General features: G+C 41.6%; 1 long non-coding RNA gene across 12 annotated transcripts in view; it reads right to left on the bottom strand.

Moving 5' to 3' along the window:
- LOC135229505 (uncharacterized) overlaps window positions 1-22,235 on the bottom strand; it is a 598,703-nt gene that overhangs the window by 530,418 nt on the left and 46,050 nt on the right. For all 12 annotated transcript variants that reach the window (XR_010320191.1, XR_010320188.1, XR_010320190.1 and 9 more), the window contains one exon: window positions 16,467-16,641. This is a non-coding gene — a long non-coding RNA (uncharacterized LOC135229505). The remainder of the gene's footprint in view (window positions 1-16,466; window positions 16,642-22,235) is intronic.

Raw genomic sequence — 22,235 nt, 5'->3', positions numbered from 1 at the left:
GAATTGTTTCATGGCATTGATAACATGGCATAGCTGTTAGACATCTACGTGGAGATGTCAGGTAATAATACTGACAGCTAACACTTACTGGTGCCAGGACTCTTGTGAGGGTTTCTCCTTTCTTAAGATACTTGCTCTGCATGATACCCATGTGAGGAATGTATCATTATAAGGCACATTTTACAGATGAAGAACTCGGTACAGAGAGTTACGCTGACATTTGAATAGAAGTCATGAACCAGGAGGAGTTGAAATGGATGGAGGTGTAAACATCACATCCTCAGCTACAGACAGCCACCGACTCACTGAGACATCCTAGAGAGAGGGTGTCTATATAGAGAGAGAGGACTAAGCACTGAGCCTGAGGGCACTCTGACATCTAGAAGCCGGACAGATGAACGGCAGCCAACAAAGCTCTCTGAAGTCCAGTGTGGTTCCTGGAGCATGGTCTGTCCTTTCTCTGGACTGCATTTTACCAGTCCCCCTCCCACCCGCACTGGGTGTCCCCTTCACAATGGCAGGGACAATGTGTACCTTTCACCACTGAGTCCACATGATGTAGACTATTCCTGGCACATGGAATCTTTCTAGATATTGATTGAATGAAAAAATGAAAATGATGAATGAAATCATAGTTTGCTACCCCCACGTGTCTGACAGTTTGTCATATTGTGGGGGCTTGTGGGTTGCTGTGATGCTGGAAGCTATGCCACCGGTATTCAGATACCAGCAGGGTAACCCATGGAGGACAGGTTTTAGCTGAGCTTCCAGACAAGAGAGCCTAGGAAGAAGGACCCGGAAATCTACTTCTGGAAAGCATTAGCCAGTGAAAACCTTACGAACAGCAACGGAACACTGTCTGATATATGGCCGGAAGATGACCCCCCCAGGTTGGAAGGCACTCAAAACATGACTGGGGAAGAGCTGCCTCTTCAAAGTAGAGTCAACCTTAATGACATGGATGGAGTAAAGCTTTCAGGACCTTCATCTGCTGATATGGCACTTCTCAAAATGAGAAGAAACAGCTGCAAACATCCATTAATAATTGGAACCTGGAATGTACGAATTATGAATCTTGGAAAATTAGAAATCATCAAAAATGAAATGGAATGCACAAACATCAATATCCTAGGCATTCGTGAGCTGAAATGGGCTGGTACTGGCCATTTTGAATCAGACAATCATATAGTCTTCTACGCTGGGAATGACAACTCGAGGAGGAATGATGTTGCATTCATCGTCAAAAAGAACATTTCAAGATCTATCGTGAAATACAATGCTGTCAATGATAGGATAATATCCACACTCCTACAAGAAAGACCAGTTAATACAACTATTATTCAAATTTACACACCAACCACCAGGGCCAAAGATGAAGAAATAGGAGATTTTTTTCAGCTGCTGCAGTCCGAAATTGATCGAACATGCTATCAAGATGCATTGATAATTACTGGCTATTGGAATGCAAAAGCTGGAAATAAAGAAGGATCAGTAGTTGGAAAATACGGCCTTGGTGATAGAAACAATGCCAGAGATCAAATGATAGAATTTTGCAAGACCAACGACTTCTTCATTGCAAATACCTTCTTTCACCAGCATAAACGGTGACTATACACATGGACCTCGCCAGATGGAACACACAGAAATCAAATTGACTACATCTGTGGAAAGAGACGATGGAAAAGCTCAATATCATCAGTCACAAAACGGCCAGGGGCTGACTGTGGAACAGACCATCAATTGCTCATATTCAAGTTCAAGCTGAAATTGAGGAAAATCAGAGCAAGTCCATGACAGCAAAAATATCCCACCTGAATTTAAAGACCATCTCAAGAATAAATTTGACACATTGAACACTAGTGACCGAAGACAAGACAAGTTTTTGAATGACATCAAGGACATCATCCATGAAGAAAGCAAGAGGTCACTGAAAAGATAGGAAAGAAAGAAAAGACCAAGATGGGTGTCAGAGGAGACTCTGAAACTTGCTCTCGAACCTCGAGCAGCTAAAGCAAAAGGAAGAATTGATGAAATAAAAGAACTGAAGATTTCAAAGGGCCTCTCAAGAAGACAAAGTAAAGTATTATAATGACATGTGCAAAGAGCTGGAGATGGAAAACCAAAAGGGAAGAACATGCTCGGTGTTTCTCAAGCTAAAAGAACTGAAGAAAAAATTCAAGCCTCGAGTTGCGAAAGTGAAGGATTCCATGGGGAAAATATTAAACGACGCAGGAAGCATCAAAAGAAGATGGAAGGAATACACAGAATTATTATACCAAAAAGAATTGGTCACTATTCAACCATTTCAAGAGGTGGCCTATGATCAGGAACCAATGGTACTGAAGGAAGAAAAGTCAAAGCTGTTCTGAAGGCACTGGCGAAAAACAAGGCTCCAGGAATTGATGGAATATCAATAGAGATGTTTCAGCAAACAGATGTAGCACTGGAGATGCTCACTCGTCTATGCCAGGAAATATGGAAGACAGCGTCCTGGCCAACTGACTGGAAAAAAAAAAAAAAAAGAAATATATATATATATATATTTTTTGGAAGAGATCCATATTTATGCCTATTCCCAAGAAAGGTGACCCAAACGAATGTGGAAATTATAGAACCATATGATTAATATCACACACAAGCAAAATTTTGCTGTAGATCTTTCAAAAACGGCTGCAGCAGTATATCGACAGGGTACTGCCAGAAATTCAGGCCAGTTTCAGAAGAGGACGTGGAACCAGGGATATCCTTGCTGATGTTGGATGGATCCTGGTTGAAAGCAGAGACTACCAGAAGGATGTTTACCTGTGTTTTATTGACTATGCAAAGGCATTCAACTGTGTGGATCATAACAAACTATGGATAACACTGGGAAGAATGGCAATTCCAGAATACTTAATTGTGCTCATGAGGAACCTTTACATAGATTAAGAGGCAGTTGTTCAGACAGAACAAGGGGATACTGATTGGTTTAAAGTCAGGAAAGGTGTGCGTCAGGGTTGTATTCTTTTACCATACCTATTTAATCTGTATGCTGAACAAATAATACGAGAATCTGGACTATATGAAGAAGAACGGGGCATCAGGATTGGAGGAAGACTCATTAACAACCTTCATTATGCAGATGACACAACCCTGCTTGCTGAAAGTGAAGAGGACTTGAAGCACTTACTAATGAAGATCAAAGACCACAGCCTCCAGTATGGATTACACTGCAACATAAAGAAAACAAAAATCCTCACAACTGGACCAATGTGCAACAAAAGGAGAAATGGAGAAAAGATTGAAGTTGTCAAGGATTTCATTTTACTTGGATCCACAATCAACAGCCATGGAAGCAGCAGTCAAGAAATCAAAAGACACATTGCATTGGGCAAATCTGCTGCAAAGGACCTCTTCAAAGTGTTGAAGAGCAAAGGTGTCACCCTGAAGACTAAGGTGCGCCTGACGCAAGCCATGCTATTTTCAATCACATCATATACATGTGAAAGCTGGAAAATGAATAAGGAAGACCGAAGAAGAGTTGACGCCTTTGAATTGTGGTGTTGGTGAAGAATATTGAATATACCATGGACTGCCAAAAGAATGAACAAATCTGTTTGGGAAAAAGTGCGGCCAGAATGCTTCTTAGAGGCAAGGATGGCGAGACTGCGTCTTATATACTTTGGATATGTTGTCAGGAGGGATCAGTCCCTGGAGAAGGACATCATGCTTGGCAGAGTACAGGGTCAGCGGAAAAGAGGGTGACCCTCAATGAGGGGGATTGACACAGTGGCTGCAACAATGAGCTCAAGCATAACAATGATTGTAAGGATGGCCCAGGACCAGGCAGTGTTCCGTTCTGTTGTGCATAGGGTCCCTATGAGTCAGAACCGACCCGACGGCACCTAACAACAACAACGACAATCTTTGAATACTTTAAGGGCCTTCGTGTGTAAGAGGGAGAAAATATGATCTGAGTTGATCCTGAGACTATCTCCTAGTGTTAAAGAATGCTGAATAACAAATAAAAAAAAAGGTTCAATAGCAAAGATTTTTGTTAAAAGATTTAAGTATAGGTTGAAGATTACTAGAAACATGCACATTTAATATTTCAACTATACTCAAATTGCTAAAATTATATACTCCTTGCACACAGCAGAATATAATAAAACAATTTGATGTCTGTAAAATAAACAAAACTTTATCATGGAAATATAATATTGAGTGAAAGGAGCAGGATATAATATTTAAGTGAATATACATAAATGTGTGCGACACACATATAAAACCCATTGCCGTGGAGTCTATTCTTACTCATGGTGTTCCCATGTGTGTTGGGGTAGTCTCCAAATTTTCAATGACTAGAATATACTTCTACAAGCAGGACAAAATTAAACGAATATATTTAAACAATAAATGAACAGAAGTGAAAGAATTAAACCTGTGGAGAGGCTGCCCAGGAACCCAAGACTACAATAACATTGGTATGGAAAGCAGAATGATGGTGTCGGGAAGCCTCTGGTCACATGCTTCCAGCTCGAAAGAGAAGAGCAAATAAACCAGGGGAGAAGACAGTGAGCCAGAAGAGTGGGAGAAATCAAGTATTTATCGAGTGCCAACCAAGGCTGAGCCTCTGCTGATGGCATGTAGTCCCTCATTTAAACCTTAGAAGGATGTAATGGGTGGGATAGACCTTGTTATCCACTTTCATCATGCAAACATTTTATAAATTTGAACAGTAGCATGTTATAAAAACAAATTAGAAAATAGAGAAAAGTATAATAAAAGAATACGCCTCATCCGTTGAGTACTATTATGTTGCCCCAGCAGCTGCTCATCGTTGTTGTTGTAAACATACCACACAACCTTTGGTGACTGAACAACTGACAGTAATTACCATTAATTGGCTGTGCAACCCTGCCCTTAATCAATGTGACTTTCCTACCACTGTTAACCAGAACTCAGTCTCCATATGCAGGAACACCACTTTATTTCCTCCCTCCTGCCCCTGGTAACCCCTAATAAACTTTTATGTCTACACATTTGCTTGTTTTTGTAAAAGACGGGTGTTTGCATCTGAAAGTTCACGACAAGCCACAAGGGTGAATTCATGTGGTAGCAGAAGTTATTTGCAATACATATATCCTAATACTGACTTGGTTCTGGAATACATAAAGAACAATCCAAAAAGGAAAAAGGAAGCGGACAGTTCAATAGAAAAATGAGCGAATACTTGTACACTGTATAAAAGATTTCTATATGGCCAAGAAACATATGAAAAGTGACAAAACTTCACTGGTTATCAGAGAAATTCTAATAAAAAGCCATAATGTGATACTATCCGCTACACGCCAGAATGGCTAAAATGGAAAGGATGGAAAATACCAACTATTGGGTATAACGTGGAGTAAATGGAGCTCTAATCTACTGCTACTGGAAGTGTAATTTGATACAACCAGTTTAAAAATGTTTTGTCTGTATTTACAAGAGCTGTGAACATACATATATCCCAGGACCCAGCAATGCTACTTCTAGATACATACCCAGTAGAAATGGGTACATATCTTCACCAAAACACATACACTTCTCAGCATCCGCTAAGGAATGAACACCTTCCTTAGGAATGTCTAACTTTTAAAGCATTATTCTCTGTCTGTTCTAAGGTGATGTCCATATATGATGATAAGTTTACACAGAAAAGTCTAGAGCTTTATGTGAAATTCCACAGCAAATCTCTAGAGGCTCCCGTTCTCATAGCTTCTGTCGCCTCTGCAGCCCCTGCTTCTGTCTGTCCGTCTGCTGGGCTACACCACACGGAACCAGTTATGAAATTCAAGCCCATCTTACACTCGCCAAGGTCCTATTCACACAAAATTTGTATTAGCTTAAAAGAAAAGGTGTGTAGATAAGACACACAAGGGATTTAATTGCAGAAAACAAACCTTAAAATGAAATGGCTGGGAATGGTGGCCTCCCTTTGTAAAAAGGCTTCTCTGTACGGACTACGGGAAAATGCAGTGAAGATATGGGTCATGGGAAAAGGAGCGTTTGTAGCAATCTGGTAATCACTCAGACCACCTGTAAAAATGTTTTCATCCTTTTTCTCATACCTTACACAAAACAAAATTCCAGATGGATCGAATATTTAAAATTAAAATATGCAACCATAAAAATTTTAGAAGTTTTTATTTTCTTTTTATTGATAAAAGAGAAAGACTTTTTAAAAATCCCAAAATATGAAGGCTAAAACTGTTAAGATCTATAGATCTTTGGCATATCAAAAAGTATATGAAGAGAGTAAAAATACAGGCAAAAAGCTGAAAAAAAGTTTGCAGGCTAAGGATTTGAATAGAGATTTCTCAAAATCAGATGTAGAAACTGTCAACAAGCACAGGAAAAGAAGCGTAACCTCATTAGTCATCAGGGAAATTCAAATCTAAACTAAAGTGCACTATTATTTCAAAAGCAGTAAGATGGCTAAACTCAACAGGATGGACAACAAGTGTCGGTGATGATGTGGAGAAGCTGGAATACCACTGGTGGAAATGTAAAATGATCCAATTGTTTTGGAAAATGGTTTGGCAATTCTGCAGAAAGTTAAACAGAGAATTACCATACAACACAGCAATTGCACACCTAGGTCTGTAGCCCGGAGAATCAAAAGCATGTTCACATACAAACTTACACAGAGTATTCCTAGTAGTGTTATTCGTAACAGCCAAAATGTGGAGAGAACCCACATGTCATGACCTGATAGACAGGATGTGGTATATTCATAGACTGGAATATTACTCAGCCATGAAAAGGCACCAAGTACTGATACATGCCACAACATGGACGAACCTTGAGAACATTACGCTAAATGAAAGAAGCCAAACACAAATGACCGCATCGTGCATGATTCCATTTACATGAAATGTCCAGAACAGACAAACCAACACAGACAGAAGTAGATTAGTGGTTGCTACGGCGTGGAGGAAAGGAGTAATGAGGATGACTGTTAATACGCCTTTATTAACAAGGGCCTTTATTTACGGGGCACTGAAAATATTCTGAAGCTAGACAGTGGAGACTGTTGTGCCAAGTCTGCCCATATACTAAAAGCCAAGGTATTGTGCATATTTTCAAAGGCAGTGTTACGGCAGGTGAATTGTATCTCAATAGAAATATTTGTGATTCCTAAAAGACTACCTTTCAATTAACATATAGAACCTATAAATCAGTAGGGAAAAAACAATCCAATTTTAAAATGTCTCCCTCCAAAGCAAAGGGAAGGGGGTACATTCCATCCACACAGCTTATTTTTTTATCTTCATTATTCAAGTTCTATTCTCATCTTATGTAACTCTAAATTATACAAATAATTGTCTCCATTTTCCTTATCCCTGTTTTCACTATTTAACTAAATAAAGACAGCAACACAGTGTTTTTTATAAAAACCCACCCACATTCACTCAAATCATTTTTTAGCACTTCTTAGGCACCAGGTACCAGGATGCTCTGACAAACACAACAGACAAGTTCCTGCCTGCATGGGCCTTCTATTTTTGTGAAGCAGGCAGATGATAAACCAGCCAACCAGCTCTTAATGTAACCTAACATTAAGGAGGGAAACGTAATTTTGGAGCTATCTCAAGCTGTGTCTCTCTCACAAACATTTCTCCGAATCTAGTGAAAAGTAAACACCTCGAAGGAACTCTGTGGGGCCAATAAATGTGAAAAAGCCATTACATTTCAGTTTTGTTTTGTTACTTTCACCTGCTACCCTGTCATTATTTTTTAATAACATGATTATGGAGCTGACATCAAACTCTCACCACTCGGCTGAAAGAAAAAGCCAAACCTGTAGCCATCTAGTCAATTCTGACTCAGAGACCCTATAGGACAGAGTAGAACTGCCCCATAGGGTTTCCAGGGAGCAGCTGGTGTTAGGACACAATTCCCTCTTATAAGAATCTGAAAGCTGTTCACTGTGGATGTGGGAAGGACTCAGTAACACTTGCAGAGATTTCCACATGGGTGGGGTGCTCTAGTGTGAGCATCGGGGGAATGGACCCCATGTGCACTTTGCGGCCTTCTGCAGATTATGACACAACAAACACTCCCTCTTCATCGTCCTACATCTTGGAAGAGAACAGAGGGAATTGTTAGGCAGGACCCTTCGAAAATGCATGGCAAGAAATTTTATTGCAACATTAAATGGAAAATAAAATCTTCCTACATTTTTCCTCCTTCCCTACCTCATTTCAAGGAGATAGCTGGACTCACAGTGTTGAAGCCCTGAAACTTCAAGACTCTGAAGAGTCTGTGGTAAAAGCCTCAGCTCACTGAGGTGATCAGACTGAGTGAACTGGAGCCCAGGGGAAGAGTGACAGTGAGATAGTAGGGTCCTAGACATTGGGAAGGGGTAGGACCTGCTTCTTGATAGTGCCCTGGAGTAGGTTACAGAACCTCAAAGGCTGATGCAGGCACATAAGTAGACAAAACCTGTTATGCTGTTGACAGCCCCACCAAGGCTCTCATGCTCCAGCTGAGAATGGAAACAGCAGAACGAATGCTTCTAGAGAGATCACCCACATAGGCTGAGGCAATGGGTGTGTTGAAGGTCTTCTCCAAGCACTGGTCCTTCATTAAACCCTGGGAATTATTGCATATCTGGATGAGGGAGTACCCTAAAAGTAAGTGAGGTTAAAAACTCCCCTCAATTTTGTAAGCAGGTAGTTCTGAGCCTCAATTCATTTTATTTTTTAAAAAATCATGCTTTTTTTCATAATGATTTTGTGCAGACTCGCACATACAATTTGTATTACTCATTCATGCATTAAGTCAACAAAGATTTCCTGTATGAACAGCTACATGTCAGACCCTAGGCCAGATGCTCTTGGTGATGAAATGACTTAGAGAAGTTGCCTCACTGCCTGGTGAGAGAAACGGCCAAGTTAACAGGTGTATCAGTCACCTATTGCTGTGTAACAAATGACTCCAATAGGTAGTGTCTTAAAAAAACAACCATTTACTAAGCTCATAATTTTTCAGGTTGTCACTCTGGGGTTCTTCTGATCTGGGCCAGCCACAGTGGCTCGCATCAGGGCTTACTCATGTGTCTACAATTTGATTCCAGGTCACCTGCGAGCCAGTTTCATAAAATCAACTCAGTGAAACCGCTGGATCCTCTTTCCAATGGTCCCTCATCATTCAGCAGGCTGGCCTGGGGTCATTCCCACAGGTTCTCAGGGTTTAAGAGCAACAAAAGGGCAAGACTCAATGTAAAATCTTTTCAATTCTCTCCTTGTATCATCTCTGCTACTATCTCAAAGGCTGAAGCAACCGTAAGGTCTGCCTTCAACAGGTAGAAGAAGACTCCTCCTGCTAATGAAAGGTGCTCCGGAGTCTCATAGAAGGCATGGGCACAGAGAGGGGAAGAATGTGTAGTAAATGCAATTGTGTTTTATGCTGTGGTAAAGGGTTTCCTGGGTACAATGGAGTACAGAGCAAGAAGTGGACTCATCTACCAGGAGAAGATTCAGGGAAGACTACAACCAGGAAGTGATGCCTGAACCAAGTTGGGAATATGACTGAATAATTAAGGGGTGAAAAAAGGCCAAGCATCCAGGAAGCCCCAGGTATTTTCCAGAGGCTTCAGTAAAAGGGGAGGGATGGCTTGATGACAAAAGTCTGAGGAAACAGGCTGAAAACACTGGGGCATTTGTTACATTTGTGAAGAGGCACGGATTATCTTTTGTTCTATTGTTTCCCTACCATTCCTGCCTCTTCTGTCCTTTGGGGTCACACAACACAAGCCCCTACCATCCCCATGTTGAAACTTTTATTTTCCTTGGAGAAGTCTGCTCCTTCCTCATCACCACCCCAACCTTCTTAATTTCTTCCTCAAATGGTCTCCCCATTGGCTGGTTTCTCTTCTAAATGGCCTCCTAAACAAAAGCAGAGTCTGTCATGGGCTTTCCCCAAGTCAACTCCCAAACTTCCCATTCTGGCTGGCCACAAAACTCCTGAGTCTTAGGGCTTTTTGGTGAAGTCATAAGCCTAATCTGTTCCAGTGGGGTCAGTTTTCTTCACCTTCACGCTTCACCAGGGAGAGTAGACCAGCAGACGGGAAGGGAGAGAACATCTCCTAGTCAGAGAGCAGAGCCTGTGTGAAGACTCAGAGGCTAAGGAGACCTAAGAGGGGCTCAGAGTGGACATTTTATAACCAGAGCTGGAGAGACATGATTCCAACAGAGTCAAATGAGAGGACTGGGAGAAAGGAGCTACCCGTGATACTGTTATCATTCCCTGTGCTCTCTTTACCCACCAAGGGATAGTAACCCCTTACACGGCACGGAAAAGTTTCAATTCATTTTTAGTATCTAATCTCCTTCTTCCCACATTGGCACTAGCACTTCTCAAGCGCCTACCTGACAGTTTCATGTTTTTCTGGTTGCCGTGTTTAGCTTCAAACTGGGCCCATGGAACTCAGCAGTGTCAGCAATGATGTCACACAGGATTACGGAAGCCTTGGTGCTAACTCAGATCTCAGCTGCTTTTTGAAAAGGGTGCCAACCTCAGGTCTTGTGGGAGAGAAATTGTAGCTACTGAATCAAGGAAATTCAGGAGCAAGCCAGAGTCCCCAGGTTATCAAAGGTTCCTGATGGGAGAAGGGATAAAGGTCCTTCACACCATTATGTTTGGACATCTTCACCCAAGCAGGATGAAACAGTGACACACGAGGAAAAGGCCTTTCTCTAAGACTCTAGATAAAGGTGAGGAAAAGTTGTCCCAGATTGCTGAGTGCTACAGAACAAAAGGTTTGACTTCCACCAGAAAAGAGAGCCATGGTAGGACAAGATGAAGGATTTGGAACGAATGGATAAGGTCACAAGGAAGATTCTTCTGAGAAAGCATTTTCTGTCATTTAGTAGACAATTAACCAAAGTTTATTTTGTCGATAAGAAATGTAGGAATAAATGAGGGATGAAACGAAAGAATTCAATTGTAAGTTTGAGAGCTTTCCAGAATAGCTGCAGAAAAGGCACTCTTTTGTTCTGGATCTGAACATGGTGGAAAGGAAGGAAGCCAGTGGGCAACTGGGGCAGAGAGTATAGGATGATGGAAAGGGTGGGTAGCAAGAAGCCTACTTAATTATTATATTTTCTAATGAGATGGAATTAATATACCATGTGAAGAACTAAGGAAATTTCTCAGGAGGTTCTGGGAGTGGTAGGTTGACGAGCCCAGAACCCACATCATTGAGGGCAGAAGAAGGGCTGTAGACTCCTCCCTAGATCCAGAAACTCCCCTTCCCCTCCTGTGTCTCCTGCCCACCTCCCTCAAGAGCCTAACAACCCCTAACCACAAACATGGCTACAGGATAGAATTTTTTATTTTCCTACTTTTCTTAACCTGAGCTTCATCTAGGATCAGTCATTTATCACTCTTTTCAGGCCAGTTTTGTTGCCCTTCCCACTACTATTACCTCTGCTGTCCTCCTCCACCCAGTGCTGCCCTCCACTGGCCCTGCTTCCTGCTGCTTCCTGCTTTTCTGACTGGCCTCTAATACCCTTTGAGAGATCCCCCACCCCATCTTCTGTCTGTCACTGGAGCTTACACTCCCCTCCCAAACTCCTTCTCTTTCTTCCTTAACTCGCCAATCTTTCCCTCAAACTCAGAAAAATACTGACCCTTATGCTGACATATACAAGCCCCGCCCCCCCCACAGGAGGCATGGTTGTGATTCAGCTACTAAGGTTTGTGCCATCAGACTCTCAAATGTGGACATCTGTTTCTGCCTCACCCTGAAGGACATGGTAATGGGCTTCTGTTCAGAGAAAGGCAATTTTAATCTCCTGGTGTAGGCTAGTTAAGGGTACGAGAAGAAGTTTTAAATTACACAGAAAAGTACAAATTACGCTGTCTCCTTAAGTATAATTCCTTCTATGAAAATCCTTCCCTTAAAAGGAGGAAGAAAACAAGTTACAAAGAGGAGACCGATTCTCCTGTTTCAATGTTTACACTCTAAATTTACTAAAAAAAATAACTTTCATAGAAAACAGCTTTTAGAGAAACCATGTATTATCATGAAGGTGTAGAGGATGAGGTAATTTCCATATTCCACAGGAGCAAATTCACTTCCGTCCAACAAATGCAAAAAAAAAAATTTTTTTTTAATGTGGTGATCCTCTGTTTATATTATAAACTATCACTGGATAAACGTTTGGCTGCGAACTAAAAGGTTTGGCAGTTGGAATCCACGAGCTGCTCCTTGGAAACCCTATGGGGAGTTCTACTCTGTCCTACAGGGTTGCTATGAATTGGAATCTACTAAAAGAAAACTGGGAGTTTTTTTTTTTAAATCAACGTATTATAATTTTTTGAAAAACGATAGACTTTTGCTATAAGGTAGTACCATCACTGAAATTTTCTGGAGGAGACTTTATTGCCCAGAGTAAATTCCCTAAAGTATGGTCTGTGCCTGGGGAAGAAGAAAGAAACCATGGGGACTGTGGAGGTGGAGGATGGTGGTGATGGAGAGGCCTCCAGGGATCCCTGAGACCAGAGACTTAGGTCACAGTTGAGACACCAGAGCCCAGAGGGTTCATGTAAATTAACTCTCCACTATTGCAAGCCTCAACCCAAGAGGAAAGTGTCACTCAGGGTAGAACATGAGAACAAAAAGCCCAGGTTCCAAGCCCAGGAAGATTCCCCAAGTATCAGCAAGGCCTTTTTCATCAGCTTCCACTAGGCAGAATTCTCACTCATCAAATTACTCCAGAGATCAATAGGTCAAGTATGAGTATTTAACCCAAGTGTGTAAGGTCAAGGGGTTAGCCATGGTCTGGCAGACCAGACCAAAACATCTCACACCCCTGTTGGCAAAAGGCCCTTGGTCTTGAGGCTGAGTTTTTGAAGAAAGTGAGTGCCATCATGTCTGCCCTCAGTCTAACCAACACTGAGTTCCTGGTCAGCATCCTGGAGTCCTGGCAAGAAGAGCCAGGCACCTCCAGGAGCATCTGGAGCAGGAGACAGGGGCTGAAGAGGCTACCACACCTACTGCTGATGCTACACATGTGGGAGACCTGGCTGCAGACGGTGCAGGCATGGCCTCAAGGTCAAAGGAGAAAGCACCTGAAGACGTGCTAGGACTCTTAGACTGAGAGAAGCAGGATGTCTGGACTGCAAAATATGCACCCTTCAGGGAAGAACTTCATTCAGGCTTCTTAAACCCACTTCACCTGGAAGATCCACTCTTTTAGCCTTGTGCCCCTTCCACGCCCCCTCTACTACATGGAGAGATCCAGCCCTAGAGCACCAGGGTGGAAGAAGCCCTAGGATATCTGTCCAAAGACATGAGGTCCACTCAAAAGCTCCCCCCACCAAGGAGAGAAGAGGACAAGACTCACCTGCAGATGAGGTCTCAGGGCCCTGAGAATGAGCACAATGTTTGTAAGGAAAGAGAAATGGGATTTCAGTGGGACATGGAAGTCTGAGAAAGAGCCTCTGCAAAGATAGCTCTAAGGGAGGTGTGATTGTGAAGGTGGGCTGGTCACTGAGTTCTTTGTAGTACAAGGTACCAGACAGAAGCCAGACTCTGGGGGGAACCTGCCTGCTGGTGAGCAGTGGGCTTAAAACCCTAAACCAATGAGAATCGAATCCCTTCCCAGCAGCTTCTGCACAGATCAGTGATGTTTGCTTGGTCTTTCTCTTTTCTGTGGTCTAACCTGATCTGTTCTGAGATCAGAGAATTGGAATAGAAAAGCCTGACTGAGATGAAACGAGCAAAGAGAAGACAAGGCCTCCTAAATCTGGTGAAGACAGAACACAGATAACCAAAGGTGAGGATGGGAAGAAACAGATTGAGTTCCAAGTCCCATCCACAGTATCCCAGGGCCTGGGAATCCCTGGAAGTGCCAGAGGTGTGTACTCCCTGGGAGATGCGACCCCAAGTGTCAGAGGAAGCCCTATGGAGCAAGGAAGGGAGGGCAGGGTCTCTAGGATGGGCACTTCCATACAGGCTGCCCATGTGAATTTCTCAGAGTGACCGTGACAGATCCTGAGTAGGACAGTTTGAGGCAAAGGAAAGTAAGTTTTCTGAAGACGGGTGAATTCCACCTTCTCCTGACAATGAAACAGAAATCCCGTCCTGCTCAGAGGTACTGTGTAGGAGGGATTGTGAATTCCCATCCTGCACAGAGGTTGGCTGGGAAGTTCAACTGTCTAAAGACAATGTGGCCAAAGTCTTCTTTATCTTTCAAAGATATATCTTTAACTTCCTGCAAATTCAATCCTGGAAAAAAGCCTAGAATATACAAGCGTGGGTTTTTCAGGAGAACAACAAGGGGAGAAGGTGATAGTGGCATATCAGAGAAGGAGAACAATAGTCTAATGGTCCCCGTGTTACTTAATGAATCACACATGGTGTCCAGCATTCTTCCTTACCTGTAGACATGTACATGCAGTAGATGTTTGAGCAGTGACTGAATTAATCCTCACAGAATTGTTTTTGGCCATTTCCAGGCATAGAGGCCAGAAGAAGTCATTAGTTACAAGAGCAAGCAATAATTCGCTGGTCTGAATTTTGTTCAGTTTCTGTGTTTGCCCTTCATAGATGGATAAAAGTCTCTGAATCTGGCATTGAAGACAGTGTTTTCTCTATTGTTATGGATTGAATAGTGTCCCCCAAAATGTGTGTCAACCTGGCCAGACCATGATTCCCAGTATTGTGTGGCTGTCCTGCATTTTGTGATCTGATGTGATTACTTATGGGTTGTAAATTCTAACCTCTGTGATGTTAATGAGGCGGGATTAGAGGCAGTTAGGTTAATGAGGGAGGACACAATCTACAGGATTAGGGTGAGTCTTGAGTCAGTCTCTTTTGACATACAAAGAGAAAAGTAAGCAGAAATGAGAGGGACCTCATACCACCAAGGAAGAAGTGCCTGGAGTGGAGCACGTCTTTTTGACCCAGCGTCCACGCGCTGAGAATTTCCTAGGCCAGGGGAAGATAGATGACAAGGACCTTCCCCCAGAGCCACAAACAGAGAAAGCTTTCTCCTAGAGCTGGTGCCCTGACTTCAAACTTCTTGCTTCTTAAACTGTGAGAGAATAAGTTTCTGTTTGTTAAAGCCATCCACTTGTGGTATCTTTGCTATAGCCACACTAAACTAGATAACTAAAAAACACATTTATAAAATAGTCAAAAAAAAAAAGTTTCAAATACACACACATACACGTATGATGTTACTAAACTTTAAAAGGTTTTACATTCTTATAACACATTTAACAATAGAGATTTGTATACAGAAGTTATAATAAGAGCCATCCCCACGTAAGTATATTGTACCTGCTCCCCCAAAGTGTCCAGTGTCCAAAGATACATATGTATCCTTTTACATACTTCTTTTTGCCAGGACACACGTAAGGACATTCATTTGTTTGTTTTTATGGAAATTAGGTCACACTCTACCCATGTTTTTCTCTGAATCACTCTTCACTTGACAATTTCTCATGGTTCCTCTAAATCAGCAGACATGGAAGAAGCACTCTTTTTGGTTCTTCTCATTTTTAACTCCCACCACTCTTCTGTCAGTTTGTTGTACTGTGGTGGCTTGCATGTTGCTGTGATGTTGGAAGCTATGCCACCGGTATTTCAAATACCACCAGGTTCACCCATGGTAGACAGCTTTGAGTGGAGCTCTGGTTTTAGACAGACTAGGAAAAAGGACCTAGTGATCTATTTCTAAAAAAAACTGGCCAGTGAAATCTTACGAATAGTACTGGAACACTGTCTGGCTGAATGACAGAGGATAACCCCTTAGGTTGGAAGGCACTCAAAATACGAGTGGGGAAGAGCTACCTCCTCAAAGTAGATCCCACTTTAATGACATTTGCTGATGGGGCACAACTCAAAATGAGAAGAAACTGACGCAAAAATCCATTAATACTCAGAGTGTGGAATGAAGGAATTATGAATCTGGGGAAATTGGAAGTCATCAAAAATGAAATGGAATGCATAAAAGGTCAATAATCCTAGGCATTAGTGAGCTGAAATAGCTTGGTTTTGGACATTTTAAACTAGACAATGGTATGTTCTACTATGCCAGGATTGAGATACTGTAGAGAACGGCATCATATTCATCGCTACAAAGAACATTTCAAGATCTGTTCTGAAGTACAACACTACGAGCAATAGGATAATATCCACAGGCCTACCAGGACGACCAGTTAATAAGACTATTATTCAAATTTACACACAAATCATGAATGTGAAAGATGAACAAGTTGAAGGTTTTTACCAAGTTCTGCAGTTTGAAACTGATCAAACATGATGCATTGATCAATCAAGATGTACTGATAATTACGTAATTGGAATGCGAAGTTGAAAACAAAGCAGACAAATCAGTAGTTGGAAAATAAGGTATTGATGATAGAAATGACACTGAAGCTTACATGATAGAATTTGGCAAGACCAATGACTTATTCATTGCACATACCTTTCATCAGGAGCATAAACGGTGACTATACTCGTGCACCATTCCAGGCAGAATAGACAAGAATCAAATTTGTGGAAGGTGATGATGGAGAAGGTCAATATCATGAGTCAGAATCTGGCCAGGGGCTGACTGCAGAACAGATGATCAGCTGCTCATATTCACGTTCAAGTTGAAGCTGAAGAAAATTAAAACAAGTCCATGAGTCAAAGTATGCCCTTGAGTATATCAAACCTGAATTTAGAGACCATCTCAAGAGTAGATTTGATGCACTGCACACTAATGATCGAAGACCAGATTAGTTGTGGGATGATAGCAAGGACATCATATATGAAAAAAAACAAAAAGTCATTAGAAAGACAGGAAAGAAAGAGAAGACCAAAGAGGATGTCACAAGAGACTCTGAATCTTGCTCTTGAATGTACAGTAGCTAAAGAGAATGGAAGGAATAATAAAGTAAAAGAGCTCAATAGAATAATTGAAAGGGAAGCTGGAGAAGACAAAGTATGATAATAATAATGTGAACAGATCTGGAGTTAGAAAACCAAAAGGGAAGAAAACACCTGGCATTTCTCAAGCTGAAAGAACTGAAGGAAATATTCAAGCCTCTAGGTGCAATACTCAAGGATTCTATGGGCAAAATATTGAACAACACAGGAAACATCAAAAGAAGACGGAAGGAATACACAGACTCAATACACCAAAAAGAACTGGTCAACGTTCAACCATTTCAGGAGGTAGCAGATGATCAAGAGCTGATGGTACAGAAGGAAGAACTCCAAGCTGCACTGAAGGCATTGGCAAAAAACATGGCTCCAGGAATTGATAGAGTACCAAATGAGATGTTTCAACACATGGGTGCAGTGCTGGAGGCGCTCACTTGTCTATTTCAATATATTTGGAAGACAGCTACCTGACCAAATGACTGGAAGAGAGGTGCTCCAACGCAATGCGGAAATTATCGAGCAATGCCATTAACATCACATGCAAGAAAAATTTTGCTGAATATAATTAAAAACAGTTGCAGAAGTACACAGACAGGGAACTACCAAAAATTCAAGCTGGATTCAGAGGAAGACATGGAACATGGGATATCATTTCTGATGTCTGATGGATCTTGGCTGAAAGGAGAGAATATCAGTAAGATGTTTACCTATTTTTGTTTACTATACAAGCACACTCAATGTGTGGCTCATGACAAATTATGGATAGCTTAGCAAAGAATGGGAATTCCAGAACACTTAACTGTATTCATGCGGAATATGTACTTTTTTTTTTTATGTACATAGACCAAGAGGCAGTCATTTGAGTAGAACAAGGGGATGCTGTGTGGTTTAAAATCAGGAAGTTGTGTGTCATGGTGGTATCCTTTCACCATACTTACTCAATCTGTATGCTGAGCAAACATTCTGAGAAGCTGGTCTCGAAGAACAAGAACATGGCATCAGTTTTGGAGAAAGATTCACTAACAACCTATGATATGCAGCTGATACGACCTTGCTTGCTGAAAGTAAAGAGGACTTGAAGCAGTTACTGATGAACAGCAACCACTACAGCCTTCAGTATGGATTACACCTCAACATAAAGAAAACAAAAATTCTCACAACTGGACCAGTAAGGAACACCATGATAAAAAGAGAAAATACTGAAGTCATCAAGCATTTCATTTAACTTGAATCCATAATCAATGCCCACAGAAGCAGCAGTCAAGAATTCAAACAATGTATTGCATTGGGCAAATCTATTGCAAAAGACCTCCTTGAAGTGTTGTGAAGGAAAGATGTCACTTTGAGGACTAAGGTGTGCCTGAGCAAAGCCATGATATTTTCTATCACCTCACATGCTTGAGCAAGTTAGACAATGAATACGGAAAACCAAAGAACTGATTCATTTAAAATATGGTGTTGGCAAAGAATACTGAATATACCATGGACTGCCAGAAGAATAAACAAAACCATCTTGAAAGAAGTACACCAAGAATGCACCTTAGAAGCAAGGATGGCGAGCTTCGTCTCATGTGCCTTGGACATATTTTCAGGAGGGACCTGTCCCGGGAGAGGCTCATCATGCTTGGAAAAGCTGAAGGTCAGAAAAAAAGAGGAAGGCGCTGAACAACACGAACTGACACAATGGCTGCAAGAATGGGCTCAAACATAGCAATGATTGTGAGGATGGTTCAGGATCAGGCAGTGTTTCATTCTGTTTTACACAGGATCGATGGCATCTAACAGCAACAACAACTAACATATGTATGTATGCATATGTGTGTGTGTGTGTGTATATACCCATTGCCGTCAAGTCGGTTCCAACTCATAGTGACCCTACAGGACAGAGTAGAACTGCCCCACAGAGTTCCCAAGGAGCGCCTGGTGGATTCGAACTGCTAACCTTTTGGTTAGCAGCTATAGCTATTAACCATTATGCGACTAGGGTTTCCATATATATGTATATATATACACACATACACACACATATATATACACACACTCATATATATGTGTGTATATATATATATATGTTCCCTTCACTAGTTTTGCACCTCTAGAGATCCCAGGCTAAGACATTTGGTACCTACAGTGATTGTAGAGGAACCAAATCTTAAGGATGAGTTTTCTGAATTGATTCTCAAGTCTAGCTAGTCTTAAAGGCACTGATGACTGTCTCCAGAAGTAAACAGGCTATTGCTAATCCATGGTGGGAGGTGACAATAGAAATACGCAAAATACTACTACCACTGGACCAAATATTTGTGAGAGACAAGGCTCTGCCTGATTACATATTTGATACTTTTCTATAATTTTGTCAGAATAAGAATAATAAGGAAGCTGCTTGGTTGGTCCTGCTTTTGGAGCCACACTGGTGAATGAAAGAAATGGGCTCAAAGCTCAAGCACCACATACAAGATCTGAAAGCTGCCACTTGTGCCCAGAAAGAAAACCATATTTCTTATAGTAACAAGGCTAATGCTGCCAAAAATAAACTCAGATTCTTATCATAAGAGTGACTGAATTAAAGCGCCAGTTGAATATCCAGCCTCAAATGGTGTCTGAAGTTAAAGTGAGGGCACTGATTGGGAAGAAATGGGATCCTGAAACTTGGGATGAGGACATATGGGCAGACAGTCAGGAAGCGGGGGACAATGAACCTCCAATTTCTGTTGAATCGCTCTTCCTAACAGAACCAGACCTCTTACTCCCATCTGAAGAGATTCTCTAACTTTGCCTGCTAAGGCACCCTTCCCAGTAAAACAATTATCCCTTCCACCTCCATCTGATGAGATTACCCCAGCTGTGCCTGAAGTGTCTTGTTTGAGTTATCTCCTGGGGTGGGATCTGGGGCATTGCCTGGGGCATTACCTTAGGCAGATGCCTTATAAGACACGGCTGAACATCCCACTGCCACTGCCCATTTTTGCTTCTAGACCTATACCTAGACTTCAGTCCCAACAAGCCCCAAAAGGTGAACTATGAAGTGTGACCCAGGAGAAGGTATGCTAAACTCCAAAAGAACTACTTGATTTTTCTAATACATACATACATACAGAAACCTGGTGAACATGTGTGGGAATGGCTATTATGGGTGTGGGATAACGGTGCAAGCAACATAAAGGTGAATTAGTCTAAGTTTATTGATATAGGCCAAGGAAGCATAGATTCTTCATTCAGTGTTTCAGCTTGAGAGGTTAGAAAAGGATCTCATAGTTTATTTGGCTGGTTTACTGAAGCATGGATTAAGTGGTGGCCTACAATAAATCAAGTGGAAATGGCAGATCTGCCATTGTATAATGTAGGAGAAGGTATCCAAAGGCTGAGGGAAATTGGCAGGTTAGAATGGATTTATTAGGCTGGACCCACAGACCCACACACGGAGTGCCCAGAGGGCTCTCTTTTTACCATAGCGGTGAGGTACAAATTTGTGCAGCAAGCCCCAGCATTATTGAAGACTTCTGTGGTTGCTATTTTATGTAAGTAAGAGTCCACAGTGAGAACTGCCCTAACTGAATTAAGACACCTAACTACAATGCAGCTGCCTGGACCCCGTGGTGGTAACAGCCAAGTGGTGGCACTCAATTAACAAAGACAAGGTGAGTGTGGTTACCATAACAGACAGTAGAGTCAAAGCAGTAATCAGAATAGTCTGCTTGCATGGATTTATGGCATTGGCTACTTAGTCATAGTGGCCCTGGGAGTGAAAGAGCTGGGAAATGTACATCTCCTGGTACCTAGTGTCTTAGATATCTAGTGCTCCTGTAACAGAAATACCACAAATGGATGACTTTAACAAAGAAAATTATTCCCTCACAGTCTTGGAGGCTCTATAAGTCCAAATTCAGGGTGCCAACTCCAGGGGAAGGCTTTTTCTGTCACTCCTAGGGGAAGGTCGTTGTCACCAATCTTCCCCTGGACAAGAAGGTTCTCAGCATAGGGATCCTAGGTCCAAAGGATGTACTGCTCCTGACACTACTTTCTTGGTGGTACTGAGGTCCCCCTGTCTCTCTGCTCTTTTCTCTTTTATATCTCAAAAGAGATTGACTTAAAACACAACTTAATCTTGTAGATTGAGCCCTGCCTCCTTAACATAACTGCTTCAAATCCTCGCTCATTAACATCACAGAGGTAGGATTTACAATACATTGGAAAATCACATCAGCTGACAAAATGGTGGATAATCGCACAATACTGGGAAGCATGGCCTAGTCAAGCTGATATATACATTTTGGGAAGACAGAATTTAATTCCTAACACCTAGTATGCAGCTATCAACCTGTTAATGCCTTTTTCTCCATACCTGTTTCGAAGTATCACCAGAAACAGTGTGCCTTCTCTCTGACCTAAGTGTATAAGGACCAAATAATGTAGAGGAATCTCTGTTATATTTTCTCCATCTTACCAATATTTGGCCTCATAGGCAGACCCAGGCACTTCATTGCACAGCAGAATGAGGAGATTAAAGCCCCAACATTCTTGCCAGTGGACCAGGAAGGTAGCTGCTCAGACATCAGACAGCCTCAGAGAGACAGAGACCAGGTGGCTCAAGAGAGGGATACCATAAAGTTGTTTTTCATACCCCCCCGACTCCCACAGTTGCATATGCTTTGCTCTGACCCTAAGAAGTAGATCAATCCTTTGAGAACTGCATTATGGGTTAGAACACCAACAAGGTCCCAAACTGAGTGACACTCCCATAGATTACATCCAAATATCACTGCAAAGTCTTCAAAATCTTAACTGACATCTGAGCCACAGCATCCAGAAGTTGGGAAAGAACTTGCAGCCTGAACATAACTGGGTCAAGTGATTCCTAAAACAAACAACATCGACATTTTCTGTAAGATTGAAGTAAGACATAGTCTTGGAATCATAGACAAAAACTTTAAAAAGCTACTTTAACCACGCTCAAAGAAGTAACAGGCACACCTTAGAAAAATAGAAAAATACATAGAAAACATTCACAAATGAAAATTTTAGACAGGAAAAATAGAGATAAAAAATTCACTTGATCAGCTCTACAGCAGAATGCTGTTGACAGACAAAAGGATCAATGAGATGAAAATAGTTCAATTGAAAATATCCAATCTGAAAACAGAGAGCAAATATTGAAAAAAAAAATGAACAGAGCCTCAAAAAAATCCAAAAATATCTAACATTTATTTATCGGAATTCCATAAGGAGTAGAGAAAATATGTGGTGTAGAAAAAAGTATTTGAAGAAATACTGGCTCAACACTTTCCCAATTTGTTGAAAGACATAAACTTACAGATTCAAGAAGCTA

Source organism: Loxodonta africana, unplaced genomic scaffold (genome assembly GCF_030014295.1).
Source record: "Loxodonta africana isolate mLoxAfr1 unplaced genomic scaffold, mLoxAfr1.hap2 scaffold_32, whole genome shotgun sequence".
Classification (NCBI taxonomy): Eukaryota; Metazoa; Chordata; class Mammalia; order Proboscidea; family Elephantidae; genus Loxodonta; species Loxodonta africana.
This window is presented reverse-complemented; position numbering and strand designations above follow the sequence as displayed.